General features: G+C 37.9%; 1 protein-coding gene across 2 annotated transcripts in view; it reads left to right on the top strand.

Moving 5' to 3' along the window:
* The window catches only part of LOC136856979 (beta-1,3-glucan-binding protein), a 118,395-nt gene that overhangs the window by 69,838 nt on the left and 33,694 nt on the right, over window positions 1–14,863 (top strand). The window lies entirely within an intron of this gene.

Raw genomic sequence — 14,863 nt, 5'->3', positions numbered from 1 at the left:
TTGCTGTAATCATCTCTTGTTCTTGAGTATTTGTCCCACTTGTTGGGAGTTCAGTGACTCTACTTTTGAGGTGTCAATTTATGCTCCCTATATCCTGTTGCACATTCGCCCCTCATTATTTCTTTAGGTCATCTCTTGGGTCTCCTTCCAAAAAACTTCCAGTGGGGTGGTGCTGTGGTGATTATTGTTTCATGAGGAAGTACCACTGGGCAACCATCCTCTCTTAATACTAATCAGAGAAAAAGTTAGAAGAGGTCTGACCTTCCGATGAATGAAGGTATCGATAAAAGAAAGGTAAGGGCCACAAAGGACATGAAAATTAAAGATGCTCTTTGCTTTAAAATCCTAATACTCTTGGGGTCAGAAGAGAACAAGAGTTGTCCAAGGGAGGTTGAATAGGAAAGATGAAAGTGGAAGGCTAGCACAAAGAAGCAATGTTTAACAGAAAACAAACTATTACGTAAATGGCCTAAACGTAATTGGTTAAATTTTCCTGATGAAAATAACTTCGCTACAACCATAGCAGAAGCAGGACAGGCTATTAACTAATTTCCAGCAGATAAACAGGAAGGAATGCTTGTCCACACATGGCACATGTCTCTATGAACTGTCTGTGTGATGTTGAAGTACTCCCATGGCCAGCAAGATCCTCAGATCTGTCCCTGGTAGAACATGTGTGGGAACAGTTCAGGCGTCAACTCCCTCCTAGTGCCAGTATCCAAGATATCAAGGATCAGTTACAACAGTTGTGGGCCAGCTTGCCTCAGGAGGACACAGTGGCTTTATGACACCCTTCTCAACAGAATCAGTGCATGCGTCCAAGCCAGAGCGGGGTAACATCTTACTGATAAGTCATAATTCACATTTCATACACCAACCTGCCATCAGGAAATAATATCAGTCCACCTTGTCAATACTATACAAAAAACTGTTTCTTCTTTTATGATAGCTGTTTTCGGAGCTTTTTTCTGAAGTTTTAGTAGTAGTCCCTTGATTGAGTTTAATTGAATTCTTCTTCAATTAATTACAGTGTGTCCTTATGATGATGTCTTTTTATTCATCTTAAGACTTGAGTAGTTTTACTAGGTTTTGATAGAATATTTCTGACTTTTGGGACTGATGTAATAGCCATGCCTGATGTCTTTTCTCCACTGTTTCATCACATTCATTTGTTCTGCCACTGGTGTTTTTTACCTGGTTTAATTGGAGCCAGGTCTTCTGGAATTTGTTTAAGGTTGTGTGCTAATTCTCAATTTTATATGCGATATTTATTTTTCCAGTTGCTTTTTGGTAATTTTTATTGTTGATTAGCTAGGTAGGATCTATTTCTCTTTTAGTTTTAGAGGCTTGCTTTTGTTCTCTCCTCTGGGGTGTGAGTTTAATTTTAATTTTAACGACGTAGTGATCTGAGCCTGTGTCTATTCCTCTGAGGACTTTGACGTTATAGATCTGTCTGTGGTGGTATTTGTCCATGCAGATGTGATCCAGTTTAGTGTAGTCAGGGTTTTCTCTTAAAACACGTAGGTTTTGAGATTAAGTTATGGTTTCTATACAGGTCAACTAGTCTCTCTCCATTTTTATTTATTTTATTGTGTGCAGGTCACAGTTTTTTCTTTCTCTGCCTAGTTGAGCATTGAAGTCGCCTATTAATAATTTTACATGGTGTTACGGAATGTTATCTACGATCTGGTCCAATAGGACCCAAAATTCTTCTGTTTCCTCATGGTCTTTTGAGGAGTTGTTTTTATCATTAGTGGGAGCATTGGCATTTGTTATAGTATAGACTAGCAAGATACCTGAGCTTCGCTACGGTATTATACTGAAATTTATAATTGAATGCTTATTGTTTTAGATATATAATCCGCCGAAATTCGCGGTCTGACTCGTTTTCTGCGAGAACCCACCAAAATTCCCGATCTGACTCGTTTTCTATTAGATTACGGCATGTTTCCTCCCATTTTTCAATCTTCTTTTCCAGCAATCGATTTCGTACTTCCCGGGCTAGGCTCAGGTATTCCTCCCGGTCAGTTGGGTCCGTAACTCTTTGCCATCTTTTCCTATAATCATTTTTAATATGGATAAAATCCTTCAGGAGATCCGGCGTGGTGTCATATTGGGTGCCTAGAAGGCACTGAACCCGCGGCCGGACTGCATTCTTAGTCATTACCCGTCCAGGAGCCGTTTCCAGCGCGGTCCGCACATTTGACGACGGCCCGGAACATTATTATTATTATTATTATTATTATTATTATTATTATTATTATTATGTGTTGCTGGAATGGATGATGACAGGAAAACCGGAGTATCCGGAGAAAAACCTGTCCCGCCTCCGTTTTGTCCAGCACGAATGTCACATGGAGTGAACGGGATTTGAACCACGGAACCCAGCTGTGAGAGGCCGGCGCGCTGCCGAGGATCCTTATAAGTACATTAAGAACAGTAAAATCAATTGGTCTCACCTCCTTCTACACCCCACCGCCGTTAAGTTTATTTACCGGCACCCCCCCCCAAAAAAAAATTAAAAGAAGGCTTGTTTCTTATGTTTAAAGAAGATTTCAAACACCAATGTTCACGTCTATTACCTTCAGTTTTGAGATATAAGTATCCCCATAACAATAATTTACTTTTTTCACTTCATTTCACACTACTCCCCCCCCCCCCTAAGTGAATTTTCCCGCAAAAAATACTTGTTTCTTTAATAGTAAAGGATCTTCTAAATACCAATTATCACGACTCTAACTTCATCAGTTTTTGATTTATGTGTCCTCATGAAAGGAATTTAACTCCTTTACACTCCCGCCCTCCAAGATGGTTTCCCCCCAAAACGCGTTTTTCTTTGTTTTTAAAGGAGATCCAAATACGAATTCTCACGTCTGTAACAACTTTAGTTTTTATTAGATGTATGTATTCTCATTCAATTAATTCAATTAATTTTTCAATTCTTTCACCCCCCCCCTTCATTGGATTTTCCGAGAATACGTGTTTCTTTATTTCTAAAGCAGATTGCAAATATCAAATTTCACGTCTGTAACATCTTCATTTTTTAGATATCAGTAGCCTAATTAAAAGAATTCAACACCATTTTCAGTCACTTTTACCCCCCCCCCTCCCTCCACCCAAGTGGTATTTCCAAAAGCTAAAAATACACGTTTCTTTATGTTTAATAGAGATAAAAAAATACCATTTTTCACTTCTGTAACATGTTAAGTTTTTTGAGATAAACTGTAAAAATTCTCATTTTAAAATTTCACCCCTTTTGAGTTCCCCTTAAGTGGAGTTTCCAAACACAAATCACCTATGTTTCTTTAGATTTACAGGAGATTACAAACACCCACTTTTTACATCTGTAACATTTTACGTTTCCAAGATATTCTGTAGATATAGTCTTTCAAAAATTCACCCAATTTGTCACTCCTGTTTAACCGCCATTAATTGGATTTTCCAAAACTAAAAAATACGTGTTTCTTTATTTTTAAAGGAGATCCCATATACAAATTTTCAGTTCTGTAATATCTTTCGTTTCTGAGATATATGTATCCTCATTAAAGGCATTCAACCCATTTTTCACCCTTTTACACCCCTCCTATTGGGATTTACAGGAAACAAAAAATACGTTTTCCTTTTTTAGAGGAGATTCTAACTACCAATTTTTACATCTGTAAATTTTAAAGTTTTAAGATGTATACACACTCATTTTAAAAAATTTACCCTCCCCCTTTTTACCCCCCAATATTTGGATTTTCCAAAAACGAAAAAATACGTGTGTTTATTTATTTTTAAAGGAGATTCTAAATACCAATTTTCACATATATAACCTTTAAAAATTTTGAGATAGATACACTCATTTTAAAATATTACTCCCTTTTCACCCCCCCTAAATTGGATTTTCCAGAAACAAAAAAATATGTGTTTCTTTATTTTTAACGGAGATCCCAAACACCAATTTTCAGGTCTGTAATATCTTCAGTTTCTGATATATAAGTAGCCTCATTAAAGGCATTCAACCACCTTTTAGCCCCTTTTCACTCCTTCTATTGCGATTTTCCGAAAACAAAAAATACGTGTTCCTTTATTTTTAATGAAGGTTCTAAATACCAATTTTTACATCTGCAAACTTTAAAAGTTTGGAGATATAGATTCACTCATTTTAAAAATTCACCCCCTTTTCACCCTCCCATTAATTGGATTTTCCAAAAACAAAAAATTACGTGTTTCTTTATTTTTAAAAGAGATCAAAAGTATCAATTTTCAGGTCTGTAATATCTTCAGTTTCTGAGATATAGGTACCGGTATCCTGATTAAAGGCATTCAACCCATTTTTCCCCATTTTCACCCTTTTTCACCCCTCCTATTGGGATTTTCTGAAAACAAAAAAATACGTGTTTCCTTATTTTTAAAGAGGATTCTAAATACCAATTTTTACATCTGTAAACTTTTAAAGTTTTGAGATATAGAGCAACTCATTTTAAAATTTCACCCCCGTTTTCACCCCCTTAGCGAAGGAATATCCAAAAATCCTCTCTTAGCGAGCACCAACGTCTTAATATGAATATATCCCCAAAATTTCATCTCTTTATGTCCAGTAGTTTTGGCTCGGCGATGATGAATCAGTCAGTCAGTCAGTTAGTCAGTCAGGACAAGTTATTTTATATATATAGATGACGGATAAGCATGAGTACGTTGAAAAGTGCAGACTTCCACTTCGAGATTCATATCTCCTAAACGGTTTATGATATTAAGAAACGGTTTGCGCCATCAGACGCCTCATTTATTGCTCTACATGTTTGTTTCTAAACCATATCCCCGTATCGCCCATATTAAGGGGGTAAATTGAGTTCAAATTTTGAATAGGGTGAAATTTGGTTGCATTTTTAACATTTTACATTACTTTTTGCCTACTTATGTATAAGCTAGAATCATGAAATTTGGTACACATATGTCCCTTAATCGTGCCAATGTGTGCACCCAACCTGATGATCCTATCATTCTTATAAGTGTGTCAAACAATGAAATATACGTGTAAAAATCACCAAATTTACGAACAATCCAGAAATACGGCCAAATTTAACGTATAAGGGAGAGATATACGGTACTACAAAATGTCACAGGACCAAAGTTGTAGATCACTCCGAATTGAAGCGACGTTGTGCCATCCGTTTTGTGATACGACTTACCGTTTAGCCACAAAATAGCTCAAAAGGAATGTCTGCACAGTCAATAAAATTGCCTCCATATTTCGATATCTTTGGGGGTAAAAAGTGAAAAATTTGAACATCTTGGAATTTTCCCGTCGGTTAGGGACCAAAAGCTATAATTTCACCAAATTTCAATTGTCTACCTCGTCTGGCAGGTTGTGCCGCCATCTTGATTTGGGGGGATGGGGGATAAAAATGAGGAAATTCCCGAAAATTTTTAAGCCCACGAAACCTATAGGTTATCGTTTTGGATATACTATACGACTGTGTTCTTATGCTGAGCCCAAAATTTGAGCCCCCCCTGGCGTGCCCCCTTCAGGGAATTTTGAGAATTTCCGATTTTTCTAGGGATCCTGGGGTCATCAGTTTCTCCCGTACCAAGTTTCAAATTTCTGAGATTTCTGGAAGTGCCTCATTAATTCACGTCTTTTTTCATTTTTAAATATTTATATATACATCGCTCTAGCCCGACTTGCTTTTATATATATAGATAGATGAGGGATAAGCATGAGCACGTTGAAAAGTGCAGACTTCCACTTCGAGATTCATATCTCCTAAACGGTTTATGATATTAAGAAACGGTTTGCGCCATCAGACGCCTCATTTATTGCTCTACATGTTTGTTTCTAAACCATATCCCCGTATCGCCCATATTAAGGGGGTAAATTGAGTTCAAATTTTGAATAGGGTGAAATTTGGTTGCATTTTTAACATTTTACATTACTTTTTGCCTACTTATGTATAAGCTAGAATCATGAAATTTGGTACACATATGTCCCTTAATCGTGCCAATGTGCGCATCCAACGTGATGATCCTATCATTCTTATAAGTGTGTCAAACAATGAAATATACGTGTAAAAATCACCAAATTTACGAACAATCCAGAAATACGGCCAAATTTAACGTATAAGGGAAAGATATACGACAAAATGTCACAGGACCAAAGTTGTAGATCACTCCGAATTGAAGTGACGTTGTGCCATCCGTTTTGTGATACGACTTACCGTTTAGCCACAAAATAGCTCAAAAGGAATGTCTGCACAGTCAATAAAATTGCCTCCATATTTCGATATCTTTGGGGGTAAAAAGTGAAAAATTTGAACATCTTGGAATTTTCCCGTCGGTTAGGGACCAAAAGCTATAATTTCACCAAATTTCAATTGTCTACCTCGTCTGGCAGGTAGTGCCGCCATCTTGATTTGGGGGATGGGGGATAAAAATGAGGAAATTCCCGAAAATTTTTAAGCCCACGAAACCTATAGGTTATCGTTTTGGATATACTATACGACTGTGTTCTTATGCTGAGCCCAAAATTTGAGCCCCCCCTGGCGTGCCCCCTTCAGGGAATTTTGAGAATTTCCGATTTTTCTAGGGATCCTGGGGTCATCAGTTTCTCCCGTACCAAGTTTCAAATTTCTGAGATTTCTGGAAGTGCCTCATTAATTCACGTCTTTTTTCATTTTTAAATATTTATATATACATCGCTCTAGCCCGACTTGCTTTTATATATATAGATAGATTTTATTAGATGCCTTTAAGGTGAGTGTTGAGAGTCGTGGAGACAGTGATTTGAATTCTTGAACTGAGTTCATTATTTTAAGGGTGACCAAAAATCCTGTTCCAAATTGAGGGACATTCTTCATCACTCTCTTCCGGGGTATACCTTTATAAAGTTTGTACCCTTGAGATTCCAAGGCATCCTGGTCAGTGTTTCTGATTTCCTGTAATCCCATGATAAGAATTTTGTGTTGGTCCATTATGTCGGTGATCACTTTTAGTTTACCGGTTTGCATGTGTGAGTTTATATTGTGTGTAGGGAAGTAGGTTATCTGCTTTGGTTTGATTCTTTACTTTGTTTCGTTCGTATATGTGGTACTGGGGTATTTCCGTGCCTCCAGCTTCACGGTTTCTTTTAAGTGGCAGCCCACCGTATCCGAATGCTGCCTTCTCTGAACTCTTGATTCAGCTGGTGGAGTATTCCTTAAAAGACCTTCCATGGTTGACTTTCAAGATGTCACCTGTGTGGGACTGGGTCCCGAATTACAAGTCTGGTTGTGGTCCAGTGAGGTGATGAGGAGGCCGCTCCTCTGAAGTATTGACGCCTTGTGCAGCTGCCCCTAACCTGGAGAACAGATGCTGCACAATGGATTCCAGTGGCCTTTCCTCCACTGTGGGGACCATCACCCCACCTAAAGGGGATCATTCTCTCGAAGCCGTTGGCCTGCTTATGGAGTCGGGTTATTTCCCACCGCCCAACACTCGGTGTTGGCAGTTTTACAGCTGGGTGCCAGACCAGCGAACCCTCCTCCTTTTTCATTCCAGACTTGGGACCGAACAATGGCGGAGTTCAAAAAACTGTTTAATGTATATTTTACATATATCTGTCTGACTTGTCAATACTATACAAAAAACTGTTTAATACATGTTATATAATCATATAGGTTTAGAGAAAAATTTATATTATTATATGATGACAATTTTTTTGTATATTTGATTTTGTAATCACTGAAATAACATCACGCTCTCTCTCAACACATGAAGTTTCATTTGGTTTTTTCCTCCCATTCTGTGTGCTTCAATTTTTTGTCAGGCAGTGTATGTCATAGCACTGAAAAGCGCTATTTTGTCTAAATTAAATCACTGAAGGTCCGAGACTGCCCTGTAGAATTCCTGTGAGAGATACTAGAAAAGTCAAGACACGTTACAGAAAACGCAACTTACATTATCCCATTACCTAGGCAGGAGCTCCCCGATGGAGCAAGAGCTTGGAACAGACAGAGAACAAAGACGAGAATGCGAGATGCTAACTTTGCATCTTAAGACATAAACACCCCATTTTTCACTTGTCACCCTTCCAGTAAAAGAGAACCAAATGACCAATTATATGCATAATTTGACCAGAGCAGCCATCGCATCTTCTTAGGTGAGGTTGGAACATTCTCACCCCCTCTGACTTTTGCCAGAACACTCAAAACAAGGGTTTTTTCTGGCATCATTCCCACACTCTCTGATACTGACCATGGTCTTTTCTGGCATCAGTGAGTCATAAGAAATAAATAGCCAGGCTTGCCGTAGTGTGTTCAGAAAGTTCCCTGCTCCATTTTTCTGCATAGAACCAAGATCCCCCTTTACACACACGTGACCCCAAAGATATTTTTATATGCATGTTATAAACTGGTACAGTTAAAATCTCCGATCTGGCTGAGAATAGAACCCGGAGCCCTCTGAACCGAAGATCACTATGCTGACCATTCACCCAAGGAGCCGAACACACATAACATGATGAATTAAAAATGTTATATAATTAAATTGCTGCTGGCATGACAGTTTCTAACTTCGTGGTTGTGCTTAGGATTTTCTTTCTGTGGTGGTTGGTAATGAAATCTATACATGTTGTTTTGTGGGAATGACATCATATTGCATAATATTTCATCCAATGACAGTGGAAGTAGCTGCAGTGGCATGTGCATCATTACACTGGTTATTTTTGTTTATTTATTCGTGTCAGTAACACAGTATAAATTACAGATGCATATTACAAAATTAAATAAAATACATGAAATTACAATATTTACATAAAATTATATAGTTATTTACAAAATATCGGTCCAATTTTGGCCACGTTACCAGCACAGATACTGGCCTGTGATAGATCAAGTTCTGTGCATTTAACAGTAAGGTGTCTTGTCGTTTGTACCAAGGGTCTGCCCCCCCCCCCCCTCTCCCCTCTAATCGCCGCTACTGCACTCAAGTATTTTGGTGTGTAATTATGTTCACACTGGTTATAAAAGTACTTCTAGGGGTGAGTTGGTGGGTAGTCGAGAAACACTTGCATTTATTAATAGATCAACTTGTACAAATTATATCTATATATATAAAATAAGATTTTTGTCTGTACATTGCTCAGAATTTGAAAAGAATGGTATTTCTGTATTGGTCATGTCCACTGTAACAAGGAAATTCACTTTTTAGTTTTCTGTAATTTCCGTCTGTCTGTCTGTCTGTCTGTCTGTCTGTCTGTCTGTCTGTCTGTCTGTCTGTCTGTCTGTCTGTCTGTCTGTCTGTCTGTCTGTCTGTCTGTCTGTCTGTATGTATGTACACGTATCACAAGAACACAGCTGAAGGGAATTTAATGAAAATTGGTATATAGTGTCCGGGAATAAGCCGCTACAATCTAGGCCATAAATAATTTTTTTCCACGCTGAGAGAAATGGTAATTTAGGGGAAGGCCTAAAATTTAATTCTCAAATGTTTACGTTATTAGGCATCCTATCTTAATGAAAATTGGTATGCAAAGTCAGGAAATAAGTCGCTACAATCTAGGTCATAAATAATCTTATTCATGCTGAAAGAAATGGTAGTTTAGGAGAAGGCCTAAATTTAAATTCTCAAATTTTTATATTATTAGTGGTCCTATCGACAAATACTACATTACTAAAGTTATATATTATTAAATTTCCTATCATTTATGTCTTAAACATTTTTGCCCTACTGGCTATGATAACAGAGATATTCATGAATTTGGATTTTTACTGCTAAGTCCATATCAGCGCCAAGTCACGAGAAAATGGGTAAACATAATTTAATGAAAATCATTATGTAAAGTCGGAGAATAAGGAACTACAGTCTACCCTACAACTAATTTTATAACACGCCCTAATATCACAGAGTTGAAAGAAAACTAAAAGTGAAGACCTACAATACAGAAAGCTCATAACATTGAACAACAATATCATTGAATTGACCATTGTTTGTTGTGATGTGCTTTGTGTCTCCTGTTGCCAATCATGTCCGATAGATGGGATTACTGCTGTATACCAAGTATTTTTTTAAAATTTGCTTTATGTAGCACCGACACAGATAGGTATTATGGCGACGATGGGATAGGAAAGGGCTTGGAGTGGAAAAGAAGTGGCCCTGGTGTTAATTACGGTACAGCCCCAGCATTTGCCTGGTGTGAAAATGGGAGACCATGGAAAACCATCTTCAGGGCTGTCGACAGTGGTTTTCGAATCCACTACCTCCCGGATGCAAACTCACAGCAGCGCGCCCCTAACCGCACGGCCAACTCGCCCGGTCGTACCGAGTATAACAGCCTGACTGAATATTGGTGGGAAGTAGCTGGAGAGTTATATAACATTCTTCTTAAGCATGCTATTCCTCTGGTTCATAAATTTTCTGATGGTACTGGTACATAACAAACTGGTTCATCATAGCATTCGAGCTATTCAATCCCTACCCTGAGGCACTGATTGGAAAGAGCAGTGTGTATATTTAACGGAACAATGGCAGAGGAGTGTTCATGGCTGCCTGCGGCCTGGTCATTCTAGCACTGGAACTTTGGACTGTTAGATCAGCATCGTAGTACTGTTCGTTAAAAGTGAGAAAATGTGCAATTTTTTATTTGAGCAAGTATTGTATATGATAACATTGGTTTTAATCCCTACATTCCTACTGACGTTTTTGTAATGGCCTAAGTTAACTGTAGCTAGGAAAACCACAAAGACAGTCTTTCTGAGAATCCCATAGTGAAGCACAGGTACATCAGCTAGTAAACCAAATAAACTGAAGAAGAGAATGTGACTATTCACTGCTTAAAGAAAAATAAGGCACTGCACTTTCCTTTGTTTGTATATGTTCAGAATCTTAATTTGAAATGTTTATAAGGATCTAGGGTACTAACTTCAAGAAAAGTCTCTGAACGTAATTACTTTACTTTTATTTAACACTGTTTCTTTAAACTTCATACGAGAAAAAATAAATATACTTTATTTATTTAGTATCAGTCAGATACAGGTAAGGTATGAAGTACACCATTTTACACTGACTGTACAAAAATATAAAATATTAATGGTGAGAAAATAAACAATAAAATTTAACAAAGAAGGGCCTCAATATTCAAAAATTATTTAGAAATCAAATAACAAATAAAATAAACAACAAGGGGTAAATACATATAATAATGTCCGTTTCATTACTAACGTTCTGGCCAGGTTGGCATCAGAGAATCCAGAGATTACTCCTTGTACACATTTCAGTTTGACTTTGAAGATATGATAGGGAACAAAGATGTCAATTTTATGCAGGGCATTTGCTGTTGTTGGAAGGCGATAGAATATGGAGCGTTGCTGGAGCATTAGGTGCACATGAGGAATATGGAATAGTGGTCCTTTTCAGATCCTATGTATACAGCACAGCATGGATGAGGCTATCCATGGAGTTAGTGCCTTTGCAGATGTAAACTGTATGGCACTGCAGATCATTTCTAAATAATGATGTTTATTGATTTACACTCAGGTATACTCCAGAAATCTTGACGAGTCAGTCATACATTTCGTGCAGTTATTTTTGTTTGTGGTGAGGCAACCCTTGACACTGGTATGGGAGAATGGTAATATATAGAGAGCCATGAGTCCTTAAGGTTGTAAATCTGATCTAAGCCTAACTGGCTCCCGCCCGCAATTGGTTGAAGGAAGGAACAAAGGTTCCAAAAGAGAACCGCTCAATATGTCAGTAGTTTTGAAAAATATTACAAAGGATGTTCCACCAATCAATACTGTATGGGTACAATATCAATATTTAATATCTGAGTACCAGTTTTGGTCCCTTTGGGACTGTCTTCAGCTCAGCATACATGAAATTACAGAAAGCATTTGACAAACACACTTACAAACGCATACACATGCACTTGATTAAAATAATTTGGTATTTCACTAAAATTGTTTTTCTTAGAAGCAATGAATAAGGTCTTTCTTGTTATGTAAATACAGTACATTATAAAACTGCATGTTCAAGTCAGTTGAACAAAGTGATATTAAAAATAATGCATGACTCTTAGACTGGAGATCTTCTATGTTCTAGATGAATGGTGATTTATTTGTTGGCATGTAAAACTGAGATGTGTCTCGGAATCTTGATGTCAAACAACCTATTTAATGCCTGTTTGTTGTCATAGTCTAATTGGGTAACTGGTAACACTCATATTTAAAATATTACATTGTTAAAAAATATGAAGAGCTGTTGGCTGAAATGAAAATGTCTCATTAACACTTATTGTGGTATACATGTTTGTCTATTGATTCTTAAGGGAACATCCTTTTTGGTTACTAGTATCTGCAAAGTTGAGGTAGACAGTTGTTGCATTGAAAGTAGATATCTCATGATGATAAGTGACTACTGTGTGGGTGTTAATGTGACAAGAATGGAATGTCTGTAAAGAAAAGTGGGTATTTAGAACAGTGTATACATATCATTACTTTAAGAAACTAGTTGTTATTTAACTGTACTTACTCTCTTATTTCTTGACCTCATGACCCTGCTGCTAGTTGTGTCAGACGTGCACTTTTTGCCTGTGTTGACGCGTTGCCTGTTGCAGGAAGAAGACGGAGGGGGAGGTGCTTGGGAGGTGGGTGGTGTTATGTTTGTGATTGGCTGTGAAGTTGTAGGGGTGTGAGGAGACAGGGGAATGACCCGTTGGTGAACTGTTCTCTTTAAACATGCTTTTGAGACAAAAGGGTAAATGACCTCATATAGGATGTTGATCTTATCTATTGATTCATTTAAATTAATGTACGATTCTTGTTTACTTGTTGGTTCAATGATATGAAATGAGCCTCTGTACAGAGGTTATTTTTGCATGCTTTTGATGATTTGAAGGTCTTGATTGATATTAGAATTTTTTTAGGTATTAGAATATTTTTGAATGTTTACCTTTAAGATTTGTATTGTTGTTAATTATGTGTGCAGTGAAATTTTGTAGAATTCCTTATTGAGACGATAATTGATACTTTACTATCTATCATGTAGTTTTAGAGTTATATATGTTTGATTTCAAGTTTTAGATTATTTCATTTTCAAGTAAAACTTTGTCCCCGTAGAAGCAGAAATTGACTGAGAAATATGCATTTACCTGTTGCGCTATAGATATGGTGTACACGATACCAATCAGACTGTCACCAATCAGCCTTGTGACACCAAAAACTGTGGATTCAACACTAATATCAGTTCTTTTAGACTATCTCCATCTCATTGGAGTCTGAACATGGGCTTAAATAGTGTCTAGAGCATCACAATTCATCTCAGTGACACATAAACAATGCATTTGACATTAATATAGGTTATTTTTACATGTCGTCCCCTCTCATTCCTCATCCTTACTCGGGATAGGAATTTCCCACCTCCAAAATATATATATTTTTTTTCCAGATAGTAACCCATGTGTTGAGAGCTATGCTGGAACATACATCCATATTCTTGATCATTTTAGTTGTTTTCTGTCTTATCCCTTCTCACTCCCCATGCCATGGACTTAGACAACATCCAAAATGTTGGTGTTCATCCCAACAACCCTGTAAAATATGGGTTCAAAAATATTCTTGGTCATTTTCGATTATTCTTACATGTCATCTCCTTCCAGTCCCCACACCTAGGGGTGCTAGGGATGTCTCAAATCCATAGTAATTGTTTTCTAGATAGTAAATTAAATGTGTGCCAAGTTATATTGAGAGCTATGCTGGAACACACACATACATACATCCATAATCTCGGCCATTTTAGTCGTTCTTTTTCTTCTCAACTCCCATGCCTATGGAGACTGAACTTTTGACTTAAACAGTAACTGGAGTGTCACTCTTCATCTCAGCAACCCCAATAACTATGGATTCGACACTAATATCGGTTGCTATTTTTTATTAATTTTACATTGACCTCCCACCCCTTGGGGTGCTAGGGGTGTCTAACTTACACAGTATTTGTTTCTTTTTTTTTTTTGTTTGGTATTTGCTTTACGTCGCACCAATACAGATAGGTCTTATGACGACAATGGGATGGGAAAGGCCTAAGAGTGGGAAGGAAGCGGCCATTATGGTACAGCCCCAGCATTTACCTGGTGTGAAAATGGGAAACCATGGAAAACCACCTTCAGAGCTGCCGACAGTGGGGTTCGAACCCACTATCTCCTGGATGCAAGCTCACAGCTGCGCGCCCCAAGCCGCACAACCAACTCACCTGGTGTATTTGTTTTCAGACAGTAACATACGTGAACCAAGTTTGGTTAAGAGGTATACCAGAACATACACATATGCATCCATAATCTTGATTTTTTTACATTCATTTTCACCCTTTCTCAATCTCCATTCCCACTGCTGCTGAAGTATGACTTAACCAGCATCCAGAGTGTCACAGTTCAACTCAGCGACGTCGAAAACTAAAGATTCAACATTAATATCTTTCTCTTTTGATTATTTTTATATTTTACCCATTCCTTAAGGGTGCTTAGTGTGTTTTACCCTCACAGTAATTTTTCACATAGTAAGGCATAAGTGTACCGAGTTAAGCTGAGAGCTATTCTGGAACATACGAGGGCCATCCGGAAAGTAGTACCCGTTAGCGCCGCATGAAGTGCTGACGACTCTGGTAACCGCTGGGCAAGGTCAGACTGCATCAGTGGCTTGTCTGCCTGCTCTGTGCAAGGTTGCGTGATGCTAGCATTGCCTGTGTTGTCTCTGTGATCGTTTAAAATGTTTAAACAAATTGAGAACCCTGCCAGTTGTGAAGTGAGGGCCGTGATTAAATTTCTTAATGCACGAAACGTTTGACCTTGTGATATTCATCGCCAATTAACAGAGGTGTATGGAGACAATGTAATGGACGAGTCGTCTGTTCGGCG

Source organism: Anabrus simplex, chromosome 1, assembly GCF_040414725.1.
Source record: "Anabrus simplex isolate iqAnaSimp1 chromosome 1, ASM4041472v1, whole genome shotgun sequence".
Classification (NCBI taxonomy): domain Eukaryota; kingdom Metazoa; phylum Arthropoda; class Insecta; order Orthoptera; family Tettigoniidae; genus Anabrus; species Anabrus simplex.
The sequence above is the reverse complement of the archived record's forward strand: the minus strand, read 5'-3'. Positions and strand labels throughout refer to the sequence as shown.